The 19,389-nt window shown below is 42.3% G+C and overlaps 2 pseudogenes; one reads left to right on the top strand and one right to left on the bottom strand.

Annotated features, from left to right (window-relative positions):
* LOC132820027 (sodium- and chloride-dependent neutral and basic amino acid transporter B(0+)-like) overlaps positions 1–19,389 on the top strand; it is a 640,602-nt pseudogene that overhangs the window by 232,930 nt on the left and 388,283 nt on the right.
* Positions 1–19,389, bottom strand: part of LOC132820282 (sodium- and chloride-dependent neutral and basic amino acid transporter B(0+)-like) — an 85,439-nt pseudogene that overhangs the window by 33,573 nt on the left and 32,477 nt on the right.

Genomic DNA, 19,389 nt, shown 5'->3' with positions numbered 1-19,389 from the left:
TTATTATAGCACAGAATGAGACGATGCAAACTGTTGTGAAAATCCAAATTAGAGTTTCACCTAGTTCCTCCACTCAGTAGCTCTGAACTCCTTCCTTTTCAAACAATGATCGATCTCCCATTTGAATGTCTTGAATAAAAGTAACCTCCACCACACTCTCAGGCAATACATATGCAATCCTAACTTCTTGCTGTGTGGATAAAAATTTCCATTGAGTCACCATTGGTTGTGAATGGTTTTAATTGGCCCTTCATTCTATCCAGACTGTACACGCTGGGTACATGTACTGAGCTCCCTCCTTGTATTCCACGTCATTAGTTCACACTAATGACAGCATCATTTAGGGATTTTAAGAAAAGTGTCTCATACACCATGTTTGAAGCTGACAGAAATGTCAGCATTGTGGAGCACAAACAGAAGAGACAAATGAGTAAAGAACTTTCTACATGGGCGCCAAATGTGTCCCTTCAGATCCACTTGGTCTGTGCTAGCCATGTGATAGTTAATGTATTCAGACTCACTCAGGAAGGACCAGCCAATCACTGAGCTTTCAGACATCCCATCCCTCAAAGACGATACCCCAGCCTCCTTACTCAGTCTGGTCTATAAGCTTAAGTCTCAAACTCCCTGGTCTCAATCCCTCACACATTAACTCAGATATTATATTGACACATTTTTTAGGTATGTTCATGACTATATTTTCATATCCACATCTTATGAACAAGTTCCAACACTCAATATTTACAATATACATATCTATGCTATACCATTATTATAGATTGCAGTGGTTCACCACCACATTACTAAGGGCATTTGGGATAAACAATGAACATTGGCATAGACAGTGGTGCCCACATCCCTTGATCAATTTGTTCAGATTTTTATGACACACCTCTGGGGGGAGGTTAGAAATGAACCTTGTGGGTCAGAGGTTGGGGCATTACCACTGTCAAAAGCCATGTGATAAGCTTTCATTAATGGATCAGAAAATGAATATTAATCCTGATAATTAATTACTTCTGATTCCCTAACTCCAGTACGATCACTTTCCAGGCTTCAAAACTTGTGAATTGTGTTTTATAATAAAAAAAAGATTGAGAGTAACTTCCTGGACCCATGCACAGGGTCACAGACAGGAATGTGAGTCCAAAATGCAGATATATGGAAATTAAAAGGTATTATTTAAATCATGAATTTCTTGTTTTCCAAGACTCACACCTTCCCTTAAGAGGCAAAATGCAGCAAGAATATGTACATAGTCGGCTGACTAGAAGAGCACCTCCCAATGTATTGAATAAGGGCAAACACTGTTGTAAGTCATTGGCTATTGGTACTTAAAATTGACACCAGTTGCAGGTCACACATTGGTTTCCTTGACTCAGAGGGAAACAACTTAAACATTTTTGAAATAAAATAAGATCATAAGGCTATAAGAGATAGGAAGATCATTATGCCTTTCAACCTATCAAGTCTATTCCACCATTCAATCATAGCTGATATGTTTCTCAACCCCATTCTCCTGCCATCTCCCCATAACCTATGATCCCCTGACTAATCAAGAACCTATCTTTCTGTCTTAAATATATTCAATGACTTGGCCTCCATTGTCTTCTGCAGAAATGAGTCCCACAGATACACCCTTCATCTCAGCTCTGAGGCTTCGTACCATCACGCTAAGGCTGTGTCTCGGGTCCTATCAGACTCTATATAGGCCTTTCAGTATTTTGCAAGTTTCAATAAGATCCCTCTCATCCTTCTGAATCCCATCAAGCAGAAACCCGAAGTCCCTAACTGCTCCTCCTATGACAAGCCATTCATCCCCATGATCATTCTTGTAAGCCTCCTCCTCCTCCAATGCCAGCACATCCTTCCTTAGAAGCAGAGCCCAAAACTGCTTGCAATTTGCCAAAAGTCATCTGAACAGATACTTTACGATCACAACAGTATATTCCTGCTCTTGCATTTTAAGCCTTTTAGAATAAATTCTAAAATTGCATTTGCCTTCCCAGCACCCAACTGAACCTGCATATTCACATCAAGAAAATCCTGAACTAGGACTCTGAAATTCCTTTGTGCTTCTGATATCCGAAGACTTGCTCCATTTAGAAAATATTCTGCGCTCTACTTTTCCAACCAAAGTGCATAATTCCACACTTGCCACAGTGTTCCATCTGCCACTTCTTCATCTACTCTCCAAGTCTTTCTGCAGCCTCCCTACCTCCTCAACATTATCTGTCCCTCCACCTATCTCTGTTTAACACACATGTTGTTATGAAACTTGTTGCTACTCTCACTCCCATTTGTAAAACCAATAACGTTTGAAATCTGCATCCTGGTCCTGATCTTCAAATTTCCTTTCAGGCTCAAAATCCAGCATCCAATCTCATGACCCCTAATCCTAAAGGTCAAGGAGTGAATGTAAATCATTCATTGTGTTACTGATGACATTGAATGAAGATTTTGAGGGAGATGAGCCTGAGATGAAAACAAAGAGAAAAACTGAACTCTGTACCAGACAGTAGTAATGTAGGTACTGATAATAAAAGGTTGAAACTACCTTAGCTTCCCTACATCTACAATCCAGGTAGAGTAAAGCAGCTGAGAATGACCAACAGTGACAATACTAAAGGAGAGATGATTTTCTTTGAAGCATCTCTCTTGCCTGTAAGCAATTATTATTGACAATCTTTCACTTCAGTGACTCAGTGACATGATCCTTGGAGCTGGATCCTGTCCAAGTCTCTCTGCTGTACAATCACAATGAAGTTGGTTATCGAAAGCATTGGCTACTTTTCTTATGACAGATCAACAGAATAAAATATGAACAGTCACGGAATGTCCCCAGTCAAAGTGAACACTGTACCTTTGGGAGTCCTGCTGCATGTTTCATCTGCTCCCCACCAACTGAAGCAGTCTGCCCATGGTAGGGGTGATTGGAAGGAAGCAAACAGGTAGTACAGACTGTAACCAATAATGCAGGCATAGGAAATGTTGGCAATTATGATCAGAAGGACCATGGTGACTCCAACACCTTAAAATTGAACAAAGGGAAAAGAGCTTAGAAACAATACTGTTTATTTGAAATAAAATTGTTCTCTTGAATTCAATTGCAATGTATTTCCAACTAGAATATGTTTAATGTAATTTGAGAGAGAAAGAGGGAGACAGTGTTTTGAAATAAGGCAGCAATGGTTGACTGATGTTGCTTCTCTCCAGTCTGAACTTATAAAGTTGAAAATAAGCCATCAACTTTATTATCCCTGTTCTTGAATATAAGCACAGGTCATCCTCAGAGTTCAGAAATTATGATAAAGTTACAGACAATTAGGTTCAGAATCTAAACAAGAATTGGACAAGAGAATATTATTCTGTTGTTACAACTATCCCTCTAGTATTGCCATTGTCTTAGTGGGTGTTAGATTTGGTCAGCATTTCCAACAATGTTCAGCTAAAATTGTTGAGTGGATGATCCACCTTGGCCTCATCCGACGGTCGCCAGCATCACAGATGCCAGTCTTCAGCCAAATCAATTCACTCCACTTGGTGTCAAGAAACAGTTAGAGTCACTGCATAGTGCAAGGGATTTGGGCCCTGACAGCGTTACAGCAACAGTACTGAAGAGTTGTGCTCCAGAATTCATCGCCAAGCTCTTACAGTACAGTAAGAACACTGGCATATACCTGACAACATGAAACATTGACCAGATATGTTCTGGACACAAAAGCCAATTACTGCCCTAACAGTCCACTCTCTCAATCATCGGAAACAACCTGCTCAGTGACACCCAGCTTGTGTTCCTCCAGGGTCACTCAGTGCCTGGCCATGGTTTAAACAAAACAGCTGGATTCCAGAGGTATGGTGGAAGTGACAGTCCTTGACATCAAGGCCGCATTTGCCCGTGTGTGGCATCAAGAAGCCTGAGCAAACTGAAATCAATTAGTGTCAAGGGACAAACTCTTCACTTGTTCGAGTCATACCTGGAACACTGAAAGATGGATATGGATGCCGGAGGCCAGTCATCTCAGCTCTAGGACATCTCTGCAAGAGTTCATCAGGCAAAGTCTTAGAGAGAATTGTAAGGGATAGGATTTATGAACATCTGGATAGGAATAATGTGATCAAGGATAGTCAACATGGTTTTGTGAAGGGCAGGTCGTGCCTCACAAACCTTATTGAATTCTTTGAGAAGGTGACTAAGGAGGTGGATGAGGGTAAAGCGGTAGATGTGGTGTATATGGATTTTAGTAAGGCATTTGATAAGGTTCCCCATGGTAGGCTACTGCAAAAAATACGGAGGTATGGCATTGAGGGTGAGTTGGAGGTTTGGATTAGGAATTGGCTGGCTGGAAGAAGACAGATGGTAAAGGTTCATCTTGGAGTGCAGTTACTAGCGGTGTTCCGCAAGGATCTGTTTTGGGACCATTGCTGTTTGTCATTTTTATAAATGACCTGGAGGAGGGGCTAGAAGGCTGGGTGAGCAAGTTTGCGGATGATACAAAAGTCGGTGGAGTTGTTGACAGTGAGGAAGGATGTGGCAGATTACAGCGGGATATAGATAAGCTGCAGAGCTGGACAGAAAGGTGGCAAATGGAGTTCAATGTAGGTAAGTGTGAAGTGATTCACTTTGGTAAGAGTAACAAGAAGATGGAGTACTGGGCTAATAGTCGGATATTTGGTAGTGTGGATGAGCAGAGGGATCTTGGTGTCCATGTACACAGATCTCTGAAAGTTGCCACCCAGGTAAATAGTGCTGTGAAAAAGGCATATGGCGTACTGGCTTTTATTGGTAGAGGAATTGAGTTCCGGATTCCTGAGCTCATGTTGCAGTTGTATAAGACTCTGGTGCGGCTGCATCTGGAGTATTGTGTGCAGTTTTGGTCGCCATACTATAGGAAGGATGTGGAGGCACTGGAACGGGTGCAGAGGAGGTTTACCAGGATGTTGCCTGATATGGTAGGAAGATCGTATGAGGAAAGGCTGAGGCACTTGGGGCTGTTTTCATTGGAGAAGAGAAGGTTTGGGGGTGACTTGATAGAGGTGTACAAGATGATTAGGGGTTTAGATAGGGTTGACCATGAGAACCTTTTTCCAAGTATTGAGTCAGCTATTACGAGGTGGCATAGCTTTAAATTAAGGGGTGGTAGGTATAGGACAGATGTTAGGGGTAGATTCTTTACTCAGTGAGTCGTGAGTTCATGGAATGCCCTGCCAGTAGCAGTGGTGGACTCTCCCTCTTTATGGGCATTTAAACGGGCATTGGATAGACATATGGAGGATAGTGGGCTAGTGTAGGTTAGGTGGGCTTGGATCGGCGCAACATTGAGGGCCAAAGGGCCTGTACTGCGCTGTATTGTTCTATGTTCTAGGTTAGTGTCTGAGGTCCAACCATCTCTAACTGTTTCATCAATGATCTTCCCTCCACCATAAGGTCAGAAGTAGGGATGTTCACAATGATTGCACAATGTTCAGCAATATTCGCAACTCCTCAGATACTGAAGAAGTCCTGAACAATATCCAGGCTTGGGCTGACAAGTGGCAAGTAACACTCCTACCACCCAAATGCCAGGCAATGACCATTTCCAACAAGAGATAATCTAACCACTGCTCCATGATATTCAATGGTGTTACCATCAATGAATACCCCCACAATCAATATCCTTGTTGTCACCATTAACCAGAAACTCAACTGGACTTACTATACAAACACAATGGTGACAAGAGCTGGTCAGAGGCTAGGAATACTGCAGGAGTAACTCACCTCCTGTCTCCCCAAGCTTGTTATCATCTACAAGGCATAAGTCAGGAGTTTAATTGAATATTCCTCACTTGCCTGCTCCAAGAGCACGCCAGAAGTTTGACACCCTCCAGAACAAAGCTGCTTACTTGATTGGCAAAACATCTACAAGCATCCATTCCCTTCACACCGATACGCAATTGCAACAGTTTGTGCTACCTACAAGATGCACTGCAGAAATTTACCAAGGCTCCTTTGAAAGCACCTTCCAAACCCAGGACCACTTCCATCTAGAAAGACAAGGGCAGAAAATACAGGGGAATACCACTACCTGCAAAAATCCCCTCTAAAATGATCACCATGCTGACTTGGAAATATACCATTGATCCTTCACAGTCACTGGGTCAAAATCCTGGAATTCCTTTCCAAAGGACATTGTAGGGAAACCTACAGCGCATAGACTGCAGAGGTTCTAGAAGGCAGCTCATCACTACTTCTCATGAGTAACTAGCGATAGGCAATAAATGCTGGCCCAGCCAGAGAAAACAAGTTCCTTGAACGAATAAGAAAAAAGCTCATTGAAGAACAATCTTAGCAGGACTTATACATTTAGTGGTAAGGTCTTGGGGTCTGTTGCTGAACAAAGAGACCTGAACAAAGAGTGCAGGTTCATAGCTCCTTGAAAGTGGAGTCGCAGGTAGATAGGATAGTGAAGAAGGCTTTTGGTATGCTTTCCTTTATCAGTCAGAGTATTGAGTACAGGAGCTGGGAGGTCGTGTTGCGGCTGTACAGGACATTTGTTAGGCCACTGTTGGAATATTGTGTGCAATTCTGGTCTCCTTCCTATTGGAAAGATATTGTGAAACTTGAAAGGGTTCAGAAGAGGTTTACAAGGATGTTGCCAGGGTTGGAGGATTTGAGCTATAGGGAGAGGCTGTACAGACTGGGGCTGTTTTCCCTGGAGCATCGGAGGCTGAGGGGTGACCTTATAGAGGTTTACAAAATTATGTGAGGCATGGATAGGATAAATAGACAAAGTCTTTTCCCTGGGGTGTGGGAGTCCAGAACTAGAGGGCATAGGTTTAGAGTGAACGGGGAAAGATATAAAAGAGACCTAATAGGCAACTTTTTCTTACAGAGGGTGGTACATGTATGAAATGAGCTGCCAGAGGAAGTAGTGGAGGCTGGTACAATTGCAACATTTTAAAGGCATTTGGATGGGTATATGAAAGGAAGAGTTTGGAGGGATATGGGCCAAGTGCTGGCAGGTGGGGCTAGATTGGGTTGGGATATCTGGTCGGCATGGAAGGGTTGGACCAAAGGGTCTGTTTGCAGGCTGTACATCTCTATGACTCGATGACTATATAACTTGGCACCATTGATAAGTACCAGAGTTGGTTTTAGCTCCTCCCTCGTTTCCTCAATGTCTATTTCATTTGAGGGTTTAATCCCGCACCTGATGTCCAAGTGAGCATTCTTCAACCTAAAAACTAACCACTGAAACATTGAACTCCATCAACTATTAACTCGCTGGGTCCAGACTTGACCCAATGTGTAGTATGCAGTTTGGTATTTTTTTACCAAGGATTGGGAATCAGTGACAGGATCCTTGGTTTGTGTTTTCCAACTTAAACTGAGGGCACAGGTTCAGCTCCAGAGTTCTCACTGCAGCTCATAACTAGCTGCATTGCTAACCCATATCTTGTGATTTAGCTTTAATTTAATTCAAAGTAGAACAGCAACTGCTGGTGTGAGTTTATCTTCAGCAGGATGTTTTACCAGATGTGACAATGCTTATGTGATCCCCAATAACATAAGAAACTGAGTGTGAATATCATGGGTTTGAAGAGACTGTTAAACATTTGTTACAATTAACTATTGCAAACAAGTGGTACCCTCCTGAGGCAAAATAGCATCTGGGCTGATATTTTACAACAGAATAAGGATAACTTTTCCAAAACAGATATACATGGTTGTGCAGAGGCACATGGAATTAATTTGACAATTATGCACACAGGTAAGACAGAGTTTAAAGATTAATGTTTCAAAATTCAATGTAATGTTTTGAAAGTTTGACAATTTTTCCTGACTTGGTGGATGTATGTCCACCTGGAAAGGTACTCATTGATCTCTGTTGCACTTGTTTGACAACTTGGTTAGTTGCTGCTGGTTGCTATTAATCAACCCTACCACACAACATCATCAGAGGGTTCAACTCTCAATCTCTTCATGCATGATTGGTCTGTCATAAATTGTTCAGAGCTGGCTTCTGTTCCTTTATCATGTAATATCATGAGCTGCAATACATTTCTGTGACCTGGGCTGGTTGCATATTTTAGAAACCTTTGCTGGTATCCAAAGATTTGTATTTCTAACTCTCACTCTCTGCCCAGTGAGCAATTTTGGAGATTCTTACTTCGGACACCAAATAACCTAAAAATACCACCATTGTGTCAGTGACACTTGTACTCATTTTGCTGCTAATTCACCAAAAAAATGGGTGATTTAGAGAAGTAATCTGTCACAAGGAAGTAATCTCCCCATACAATATGAACAGCTCTGTTGCTACTTTGCTGAAGAATTGGATGAAATATCATATGGATATAGAGTCTCCCACTGTTTATATATTGCATTCGTGAGTCATTGAATATCCCGATTCATCCCTGGATTGTTATGCCAATCATTTTGAACTTTCAATACTCATGCGTTCCTGTGGTAACATGGGCATGATTTGAAACTGCGCCCAATGAAAACAATTCACATTGTCCAAAGTATAACATGTCAGCCTTGAGAGCACATTTAATTTCATAGTTTAGGTGATCATGGTGCAGATCAAGATGAATATCTTTGTATTTTGGATAAGCTGTTCTGTAAATCATATGCAATCATCTTGGCTACCTGGCTTAATTACTACTTCAAAGTTATAACTTTGCCAATTCTTGACTAATTCAATTGCACCATATGTGACTTGTTCTGCCATGGTGGGTGTGGTTTGAATGCCATGATTTGAGACTGCACTTAGATCTGTACATACTGGTAACCATGTATCTGTTAGACTAAATATTTCGGGAAGCCAGTGAGAGTTTGCGCATTGACACTCATTGACAATACATACAATTGTTGATCTGCTGTCTCCACTGAGAGATGGTTTCTCATAGCCTGTACCATGGAATATTACTTGCTCAGGTGCATGTCATTGAGGCCATATAGTGGTTACATGGTAACACTAACTCCGGTGTTGATTTTAGCTTTTATCTTGTATCACACTGCCTTCTCAGGACACATGATATTAAAGAGCTCCTGATTGCTTTCTACTCCCAACACAGAGTGTGAGATTAACATCATGTAAAGCCTGCTCATTTTCTAAAATTTGCCTTTCATTTGGTTGACTCTGAACCTCATCAATGTGGTTGCCTTGGTGCACCTTGGTAACAGTTTCCTTGTTGCTGATGATTTGTTATTACTCTATACTGTCATGTTGGTCGCTTGTTGGTTTAATGTAAGGGCCTGACTTGGCTTTTGGAAACAGATTTCCTGCACATAGCCATGTCCCTTGATGCTACAGATATCAAAAAATAGAGCATGGACTTTGGAGAAGTGCAACAAACTACTGCTACTGGAGCTTTTGTTGGATTTCTGTGCTTTACTGACCATTGCAATAGTATTGGTAGCACCTAAAGCATGTAATTGTTGCTGGCCTGCCACGACATCTTCATAGATCTGTCTACCCTCAAGTAATATGTCAAGACTGTGGCCCTTCTTATTGCACAAATGTTTCTTCCAACTGACTTTAATTCATGTGAATGTGATAATCAACTCATTAATATTCTCTGGCCGTTCCTCTTCAGTAAAGTCACACTCATGCCCTTTGCTTTGGCATCCTCCAACAAACTGGTGAATAGTCTCTTGAGGATTCTTGTCTATTTGAAATGATATGGAGTCTGTTCATCCTGAAGTGAATTCTTATCTTGATCTGCTCTTCAAGATCTTTCCAAATCATATCCAGACTTTTCTGATCCACCCAGAAAAACTGTGCATGTTAATAATGTGAAGCTCCTCCAAGTCATAAAATCCCTACGGAGTGGAAGCAGGCCATTCAGCTCATTGAGTCTGCATGACCCTCTGAACAGCATCCCATCCAAAACCAATCTCTTACCCTATCCCTGCAACTCTCCATTTCCCCTCGTTAATCCACCTAACCTACACATCCCTGGACGCTATCAGCAATTTAGCACAGCCAATCCACCAAACATGCATATCTTTGGACCGTGAGAGGAAACCCAAGCACCTGGTGGGACCCATCTGAAATGGGCAGAATGTGTAAACTCCACATAGACAGTTGCCTGAGGGTCAATTCAAACCCGGATCCCTGGCAATGTAAGGCCACTGTACCTCCCTGAGTTCTGACAAGATTTTTAAGAGTTCTTTTCATGGCCTCACCTAGACCTTGATCTGCAAAATAGAACTGCATGAAGTTTTGGAACAGTAAAATCAGTGAAGGTGTTGCTGGATGCCAAATCCATACCAGTTTTGTTGCTATCCATGAGTTGGCCTTTACAAAAACACCAGCTTTTGCTGTGTGTCTCTGATATTTTTGTCTCTCCAAATTATACTGCTCTTTCCTTAAGAACAAAGACGTTTGTAATTGTCATTATGTATTAACTTCCATCAACCGAGCTTTCTAGGATTCAAGTTTTCTGTAATGCACTGGCCTTTGTCATAGCTCAAGGGCATTCTTTAGCATTTTAATTTGTTTTTATTACCAAGGAAATCTTAGAAATGTATTTTATCTTGAAAGAATTTGCATCCTAATGAAAATTAGAAATATGTTCCATTGTTCTCGTGCTTAATGCTCCATCTACAGATGTGTACAATTGTCTGTACTCTGAAAAACTGATGCTGTTTAAGGATAAGAAACTTCTCCCTATTCCAAACTGTCTGCTTCCAAAGTCATGCTGGACATCAATTTGTTTTCTAAATATGTACCTCTATGATGTCTTTAAGAGATAGTAACTGCTGTTGCTATGGTGTGAGTTTGCCTCCACCAGGGTGTTTTACCTGATGGGGCAATGCTTTTGTTATCTAACACAATGTCAGAAACTGGGCATGATATTGTGGTATTGGGCAACCCAACAGACATTCATTACATTGCTCAAGCATACACATTTCTGAGCTAGTAGTTTGCTATTAGTTTACAATAGTTGGGCATGTTACTAGTCAAGTTTCCTGGAGATGGTGGTATACTGGAGGAGTCACTGGCTTGGTAGTCAAGAATCTCAGGTTAATGCTCAAGGGACATGGGTTCAAATCTCACCACAGCAACTTGATACAATTTACAAGGGCAGCACAGTGGCTCAGTGGCTCGCTCTGCAGCCTCACAGCGCTAGGGACCTGAGTTTGATTCCGGCCTCGGACGACTGTCTGTGTGGAGTTTGCATAGTCTCCCTGTGTCTGTGTGGGTTTCCTCTAGGTGCTCTGGTTTCCTCCCACAAAACAAAGATGGGTTGGCCATGCTAAATTGTCTGTTGTGTTAGTCAGAGGGAAATGTATCTGGGTGGGTTACTCTTTAGAGGGTCAGTGTGGACTTGGTGGGCCCAAGGGCCTGTTTCTGCACTGTAGGGAATCTAATCTAATCATTCTTTAAATGATCCAAGGAAAAATTGACTCTGAAAAAACAATGAGATTTGGAGTCAACCATCCAGGTGAACTGAACACAATCACAATCACGCGCATTTAATGAATAAGAAACTAAACTAACATCAGTGTTAATCACTGACATATCTTGGTGTAACATAACAAAGTTTTCAAAGAGAATGACAGCAAGGCTCAGATACACTCTTATTTAATCACTCAATTATAACTAGTTTATTAATATGAATTAAACATTAAAATGCATTGAAATTGTTGCTGAGTTTTAATTATTCAATAATCTCTAACCTTGTAACATTGGTACAGATTTCCACACTGCAACAGGCCCGAGGCTGGCAAACTGTCCAAAGGAAGATTCCAAGAAAAATATTGGTATCCCAACAAGACCCAGCATGATTGAGTAGGGAATAAGAAATACACCTGGAAAATAGAATAAAAAGGTGAAACAGGGTCCATGGATGTGAATTCCCAACATACTCTGCAGTTTCAAGTGGATGGTAACAACAACTTTATACTCACAGAGAAACAGGCCTAATCTTTAGAATCTCTCCTCATAACCAAACCCCTAAAATCCAGGTTATCATTCTTGTAAAACCATGTTGTACTCCCTCCAAGGCCAATATATCCTCCCTTAGATGTAGTGCCCAGATCTTCCCACAGTACTTCAATTGTGGTCGAACCAGGGTTTTGTATATCTGCAGCATACTGTCGACATCCTTGTATTCATGTCCTCGAGGTGTAAAAGCCAGATTCCATGAGCTTTCTTCATTATTTACTGTACCTGTTTGTGGTACTTTAAAGGTCCATGCACCTGAACCCCAAGTCTCTTTTGGCATCCATTGTGTTTAACTTGATGCCATCTAGGAAGTATCCAGGTCGATACTATATCGGTCAAAATGGATAACCACACACTTGCTTACATTGAACTTCATCTGCTACATTTTTGCCCAATTACTGAGTCTATCAAGAACCCTCTGCAATTTTATGCTGTTGACTACATTGTCTACAATGCCCCCTAACTTTGTGTCATCAGTATATTTGGATATATGATTTTCTATGTTATTATCCTAGTTGTCAATAAAAAATATGAATAATTGAGACCCTAACACAGATCCTTACGGGGACACCACTGGTCACATCCTGCAAATTTCAGGACCTACTCATTATCCTTATTTTCTGGCACCTGCCACTCAACCAATTTCTGAACTATATAAGTAATTTGCCCTCAATTCCATCAGCCTCTACCTTAGTTAACAAGCTCTTATGTGCAATTTATCACATGCCATCTGAAGTCCATACAAACAACAACCATAGACATTCCCCTGTCCACTATCTTAGTCATGGCTTCAAAAAATTAAATGAGGTTTGTCAGGCATGACCTACTGTCCCTGATTAACTGAAGAAATTTGAAGTGCTCAGTTATTTTATCCTTAATTAGAGACACCAACCAGTGCCCCAGCACAGATGTTAGGCTAACTGATCTATAAATCCCTGATTTTCCTCTTTCGCCCCTGTTCTAAAGTGGAATAATGTCTGCAATTCTTCAGTCCAGTGGGACAACTCCTGTATTGAGGGAACATTGAAAGATTAGTAAGAGTAAGGTTAATTAGTAAGAGCAGAGTAGTAATCCCAGGATTGCTATTGGTGCCATTGTCTAGTGAAGCTAGGAACGGAGAGTGTGTGCAGCTAAACACGTGGCTGCAGAGCTGGTATAGGAGGGAGGGCTTCAGGTATGTGGATCTTCTGCGGAAGGTGGGACCTGTACGGGTTGCACCTGATCTTGAGGGGCATCAATATCCTGGGCAGGAGGTTTGCTAGAGATCTTCGGGAGGGTTTAAACTAGTTTGGCAGAGGGATGGGAACTGGAACTATGGATCAAAGGATGTGGATGCTGGTGAACAGGCAGATACAGCATGCAGAGAGACTGTGAGGAAGGATAGGCAGTTGATAGGGCAAAGCTGCAGTCAGTGTGATGGGTCTATTTTAATGCAAGAAGTGTCAAGAATAAGGGTGATGAACTTAGAGCATGGAGCTGCAATGGAGCATGGAGTTTCTTGAAGTTACAATGTTGTGGCTGTTACGGAGGCTTTGATATCACAGGGGCAGGAATGGTTGCTGAATGTTCCGGGATTTAGATGTTCCAATAGGAACAGAGATGGAGGTAAAATAGATGGGTGGGTGGCATTGCTAATAAGGGACAGTATAATAGTTGGAGAAAGGAAGATTGTCGGGGATGGTTTGTCCACTGAGTCATTATAAGTGGAAGTCAGAAGCAGGAAAGGAGCAGTCACTTTATTGGGAGTTTTCTATAGATACCCAATAGCAACAAAGGCATGGAGGAGCCGATTGTGAGGCAGATTTTGACAAGGTGCATACGTAACAGGCTTGTGTCGGGTGACTTCAACTTCCCTAATATTGACTGGAACCTCCTTAGCGCAAATAGTTTGGATGCAGCAGATTTTGTCAGGTGTGTCCAAGAAGGATTCCTGATTAAATATTTAGCTAGGCCAACCAAAGGGGAGGCCATTTGGATTTGGTGCTTGGTAATAAACCAAGCCAGGTGACAGATCTCTTGGTGGGAGAACATTTCTGTTATAGTGATCACAACTCCCTGACCTTTACTATAGTCATGGAGAGGGATAGGAGCAGATGGTATGAGAAAGCATTTAGTTGGGGAAGGGGGAAATTACAATGCTATTAGGCAGGAACCGTGAATCATAAATTGGGAGTAGATATTCTCAGGGAAATGTACAACAGAAATGTTGAGGTTGTTTACGGAGAACTTACAGCAAGTGCGGGTAGGGCCAATCAGGGATAGTGATGGGAACTTGTGCCTGGAGTTGGCATTTGGGGAGGTCGTTAATGAATATGTTGTATGAGTATTCACTAGGGAGAGGGACCTTATTGTTTGTGAGGACAGCGTGAAACAGACTGATATGCTCAAACAGGTTGATGTTAAGAAGGAGGATATGCTGCAAATTTTGAAAAGCATGAGGATAGATAAGTCGCCTGAACCAGACGGGATATACCTAAGTTTGCTGCAGGAAGCGAGGGAAGAGATTGCTGTGCCTAAAGTGTTATGACACAGAGGTGAACCTCTCTCTTCATTAAACCAAACACCCAGAGAAGCTCACCTCACCTCATATTTCTAATATTTCAAGAAAATAACATCAATTCATTCTTTAACTCTAAAAGGGAACATCAAGCAACAAATATTCACAAACCTAAGGCCCCTTTTCTCTTAACTGCTTAATACCTGCCTCCAATGCTATAATATACTGTTCCAATAAAACATTTATTAAAATTACATCAAATCAATTTCAAAACCTTTCAGTGGCTGTCATCTTTGGTGTCTTTCTTCTTCCGGCTGAAGACCTCACTGGATCATCTTCTTTCTTTTTACTGTTAAGATGTTTCGTATGAAAGGTACCTTTGATACAGAGTATTTCAATGTCTTGGGTCTCTCTCTCTCTCGATTGCAGTTGCTCTATCTGATTTTCAAAATGGCTGCCTTTTTCATTTTCCCCCAAAATTGGATCATCAGTTTGATGTTGGTAAAACAATAAATTCAAACTGGATTGGGTTTTAGTATCCTGAGGCATAATTTAAACTGTTTGTTTAAATTGGATTTGTTGCCAAAACAGCAAACAATTCAGGTTTCCATTTCACAGCCAAATGTTATATATTTTCAATTTTCCAGTACACTCAGACTGCTAGTTAAATCATATGACAGGTGCTTGTAAGCTCTCAGTGCAGAACAGCATTCACTCTTTCTTAAAGGTACAGGACATTACAACAGAAGTAATGATCTTCACATGCTCACTGGCTACTGGAGTAGTACCAGATGATTGGAGGGTGGCAAATGTCATTCCCTTGTTCAAAAAAGGGGAAATGGATAACCCTGGGAATTACAGACCAGTCAGTCTTACATTACTTGGTATTTGGATGATAGTAAAATGTAGGGTATGTAGGTTAGTTTGATCTTAGAATAGGATAAAAGGTCCGCGCAACATAGAGGGCTGAAGAGCCCGTACTGTTCTATGTTCTATCTGTGTATGACTGTGAGCGTGAGGAGTTAGAAGGGGAATAAAGTTATATGTTGATATTTGCCAGTTGTTCATCTGGGGTTGGAATACATTATCTCCTTATCTATTAATTTATTTATCAATCATAGATAGCAGTAGACAATCTTAAAGAATCACTGATTGATGATAAATTCAACCTTTACATTATAATATCAGTGTTTGGCACTTGTGCCTGGGAGATGATGTACAGGCTTTGTGGAGTTAGGGGTGAGTTACTTGCTGCAATATTCCTAAACTCTGACTTGCTCTTGTAACCAGAGTATGAGTCTAGTTCAGTTTCTGGTAAATGGTAACCCCAGGCTGTTGACAATGGGAGATTCAGTAATGGTCATGATAATGAATTTCACAAAATAATGGCTGGATTCTCTCTTGTTGGAGGGGGTCATTTCTGCCAATTGTGTGACATGAATGTGCTTGCCACTTGTTATCCCAAATCTGCATTTGAACATGGGCTGCTTCAGTATCTAAGCAATTGTGAATGGTGTTGAGGATTTGCAACCATGCACTTTCCTGGGGGCCAGAGAAGTGTTTGATCCTTGACACTCATTGATTCCAGTTTTGCTAGGGCTCCTGGATATCACACTCAGTCAACTGTGGCCTTGATGTCCACCGCTGTCACTATCTGGAGTAGAGTGGTGCTGGAAAAGCACAGCAGTTCAGGCAGCATCCGAGGAGCAGTAAAATCGACGTTTCGGGCAAAAGCCCTTCATCAGGCAGACAGCTGTATTCCTGATGAAGGGCGTTTGCCCGAAACGTCGATTTTACTGCTTCGCGGATGCTGCCTGAACTGCTGTGCTTTTCCAGCACCACTCTACTCCAGAATCTGGTTTCCAGTATCTGCAGCCATTGTTTTTGCCCAGGGCTGTCACTATCACCTCCTCTCTGGAATTCAGCTCTTTTGTCCATGTTAGAACCAAGGCTGTAATGAGGTCAGGAGCTGAGTGGTCCTGGCGGAATCCAAACTGGGCATCACCAAGCAGGTTATTGCTGAGCAGGTGCTGCTGGATAGCATTGTTGACGACACCTTCCATCACTTCACTGATCATCGACTGATGGGGTGTAATGGGCCGGGTTGGATTTGTCCAGCTTTTTTATGTATGCAGAGCATATCTGAGCAATTTTCACAATGATGAGTGGATGCTGATGTTGTAACTAAACTCGAAGAGCTTGGCTAGGGGTGCAGCAAGTTCTGGAGCACAGACGTTCAGTACTATTGCCAGAATGATGTCAAGGCCCATAGGTTTTGCAGTATCCAGTGCATTGAACTGTATTTTGTTATCTCATGGAGTGAATCAAATTGGCTGAAGGCTGGCATCTGTAATGTTGGGGACAAGTAGAGAACATTGAGATGGATCATCCACTCAGCACTTCAGCCTTACCTTTTGCACTGATGTGTTGGGCTCTTTCATCATTGAGGATGGGGACATTTGTGGAGCCTCCTCATCCAGTGAGTTGTTTAAATGTCTATCACCATTCATGATTGGATGTGGCAGGACAGCAGAGTCTGGTTCTGACTGATTGGTTGCTTAGCTCTATCACATGCTGCTTATTGTGTTTGGCATGCAGGTAGCCCTGTTTAGTAGCTTCACTAGCTTGACACCTCATGTTTAGGTATGTCTAGTGCTGTTCCTGACTCCCCAACTTCACTGTCCATTGAACTAGGCTGATCCCCGGCTTGATGGTAATGCTTGAGTGGGAGAGATGCTGGGCCATGAGTTTGCAGATTGTGCTGAAGTATGCTTCTGTTGCTGATGATGGCCCACAGTGTCTGTCCCATTTAGCTCAGTGATAGTGCAATACAACAGGATGGATGGTATTCTGAATGTGAAGGTGTAACTTCATCTCCACAAGGACTGTGCAGTATCACTCATACCAATACAGCCAGCAGATTGGTGACGATGAAGTCAAGTAAGTTTTTCCCTCCTATTGGTTCCCTCATCACCTACCACAAACCCAGTGTAGCAGCATTGAATTTCATCAGCTATTCCCTGGACCACTCTCCCAAACTGTCTAGATCCTTCTGCAGCCTCCCCACCTCCTCAGTACTACCTGCCTGTCCACCTAACTTCGTATCATCGGCGAACTTTGCCAGAATTCTCCCTGTCCCTTCATCCAGATCATTAATATATAAAATGAACAGCTGTGGCCCCAACACTGAACCCTGCAGGACCCCGCTTGTCACCAGCTGCCATTCCGAATAAGAACCTTTTATCCCAACTCTCTGCCTTCTGTCAGACAGCCAATCCCCAACTTATGCCAGTAGCTTACCTTGAACACCAGGGGCCCTCACCTTACTCTGCAGCCTCCTGTGAGGCACCTTATCAAAGGCATTTTGGAAGTGTACATAGATGACATCCACTGGGTTTCCCTGGTCTAACCTACTTGTTACCTCTTCAAAGAATTCTAACAGGTTTGTCAGGCATGACCTTCCCTTACTAAATCCATGCTGACTTGTTCTAATCTGACCCTGCACTTCCAAGAATTTCGAAATTCTGTCCTTAACGATGGATTCTAGAATTTTACCTACAACCAAGGGTAGGCTCATCGGCCTATAATTTTCCATCTTCTGTCTTGATCCTTTCTTGAACAAGGGAGTTACAATAGCAATTTTCCAATCATCTGGAACTTTCCTGACTCCAGTGATGTTTGAAAGATCACATTCAGCGCCTCCGCTATTTCTACAACTCAATCCTCAGTCGATTGGCGAGGATGAAGTCAAGTATGTTTTTCACTCCTGTTGGTTTCCTCACCACCTACCACAGACCCAGTGTAGCAGTGAAGTTCTTTAGGACATAACCACCTTGATCAGTAGTGCTACTGCTGAGCCAGTCTTGATGGTCAATGTTGAAATCCCCCACCTAAAGGACATGTTGTGCCCTTGCCACCCTCAATGCTTCCTCCAAGTTTGTTCAGCATTGAGGAGTACTGATTCATCAGCTGAGGGAGGATGGTATGTGATAATCAGCAGGACCTTTTTGCCCCCTTTTTAACCTGAAGCCATGAGACTTCAAGGGTCTGGCGTCAATTTTGCAGACTCCCAGGGCAACTCCCTCCTGACTGTTCACTAGCTAGATAGGATATCAGCTGGGCAGGAGGTCAGATTGACAGTAGAGGCCAGTGGTCAGTTCTGTCGAGGGTGTGGAGTCACAGACAGACAGGACAGGGAAGAAGGCTTTTGGCATACTGTCTTTCATCAGTCAGGGCACTGAGTATAAATGCTGGGAAGTTATGTTGCACTTGTACAGATTGTTGGTGAGGCCACATTTGGAGTGTTATGCTCAGTTTTGGTCTCCTTGCTAGAGGAAGGATGTTGTTAAACTGGGAAGAGTTCAGAAGAAATTTACAGGGATGGTGCCAGGATGCAATGGTCTGAGTTATAGGGAAAGGTTGAACAACCTAAGACTTTTTTCTTTAGAGCTGAAGAGATTGAGGAAGTTTGTTATAGAAATGTATAATATCATGATAGGCATGGATAGAGTGAATGCACTCTGTCTTTTTTCCAGAATTGGGGAATCGAGGACAGGAGGGCATCGGTTTAAGGTTAGAGGGGAAAGAATAAAAGGGACCCTGAGGGGGGACGTTTTGACGCAGAGGGTGGAATGCATCTGGAATGAGCTGCCAGCAGAAGGTTGATTACATTAACAACATCAAAAGGTATTTAGACAAGTACATAGATAGGAAAAGTTTAGAAGGAAATGGCTAAGTGCAGCGAAATGGGGTTAGCATGGATGGACAGTTTGGTAGGCATGGACCAATTTGGACCAAAGGGCTTGTCTCCGTGCTGTAGGACTCTATGACTCTATGTTAATGTTGGGTTGGGTTGGGTCACATTTGACTGATGCAAGGAGTTGCTAGGTAGATGTCAACTCAGATCTGATGGATGTGGGGGTTTGGAGCAGGTCTGGACATGACAGGGGTGTT

The sequence above is a fragment of the Hemiscyllium ocellatum genome, chromosome 11 (genome assembly GCF_020745735.1).
Source record: "Hemiscyllium ocellatum isolate sHemOce1 chromosome 11, sHemOce1.pat.X.cur, whole genome shotgun sequence".
NCBI lineage: Eukaryota > Metazoa > Chordata > Chondrichthyes > Orectolobiformes > Hemiscylliidae > Hemiscyllium > Hemiscyllium ocellatum.
This window is presented reverse-complemented; position numbering and strand designations above follow the sequence as displayed.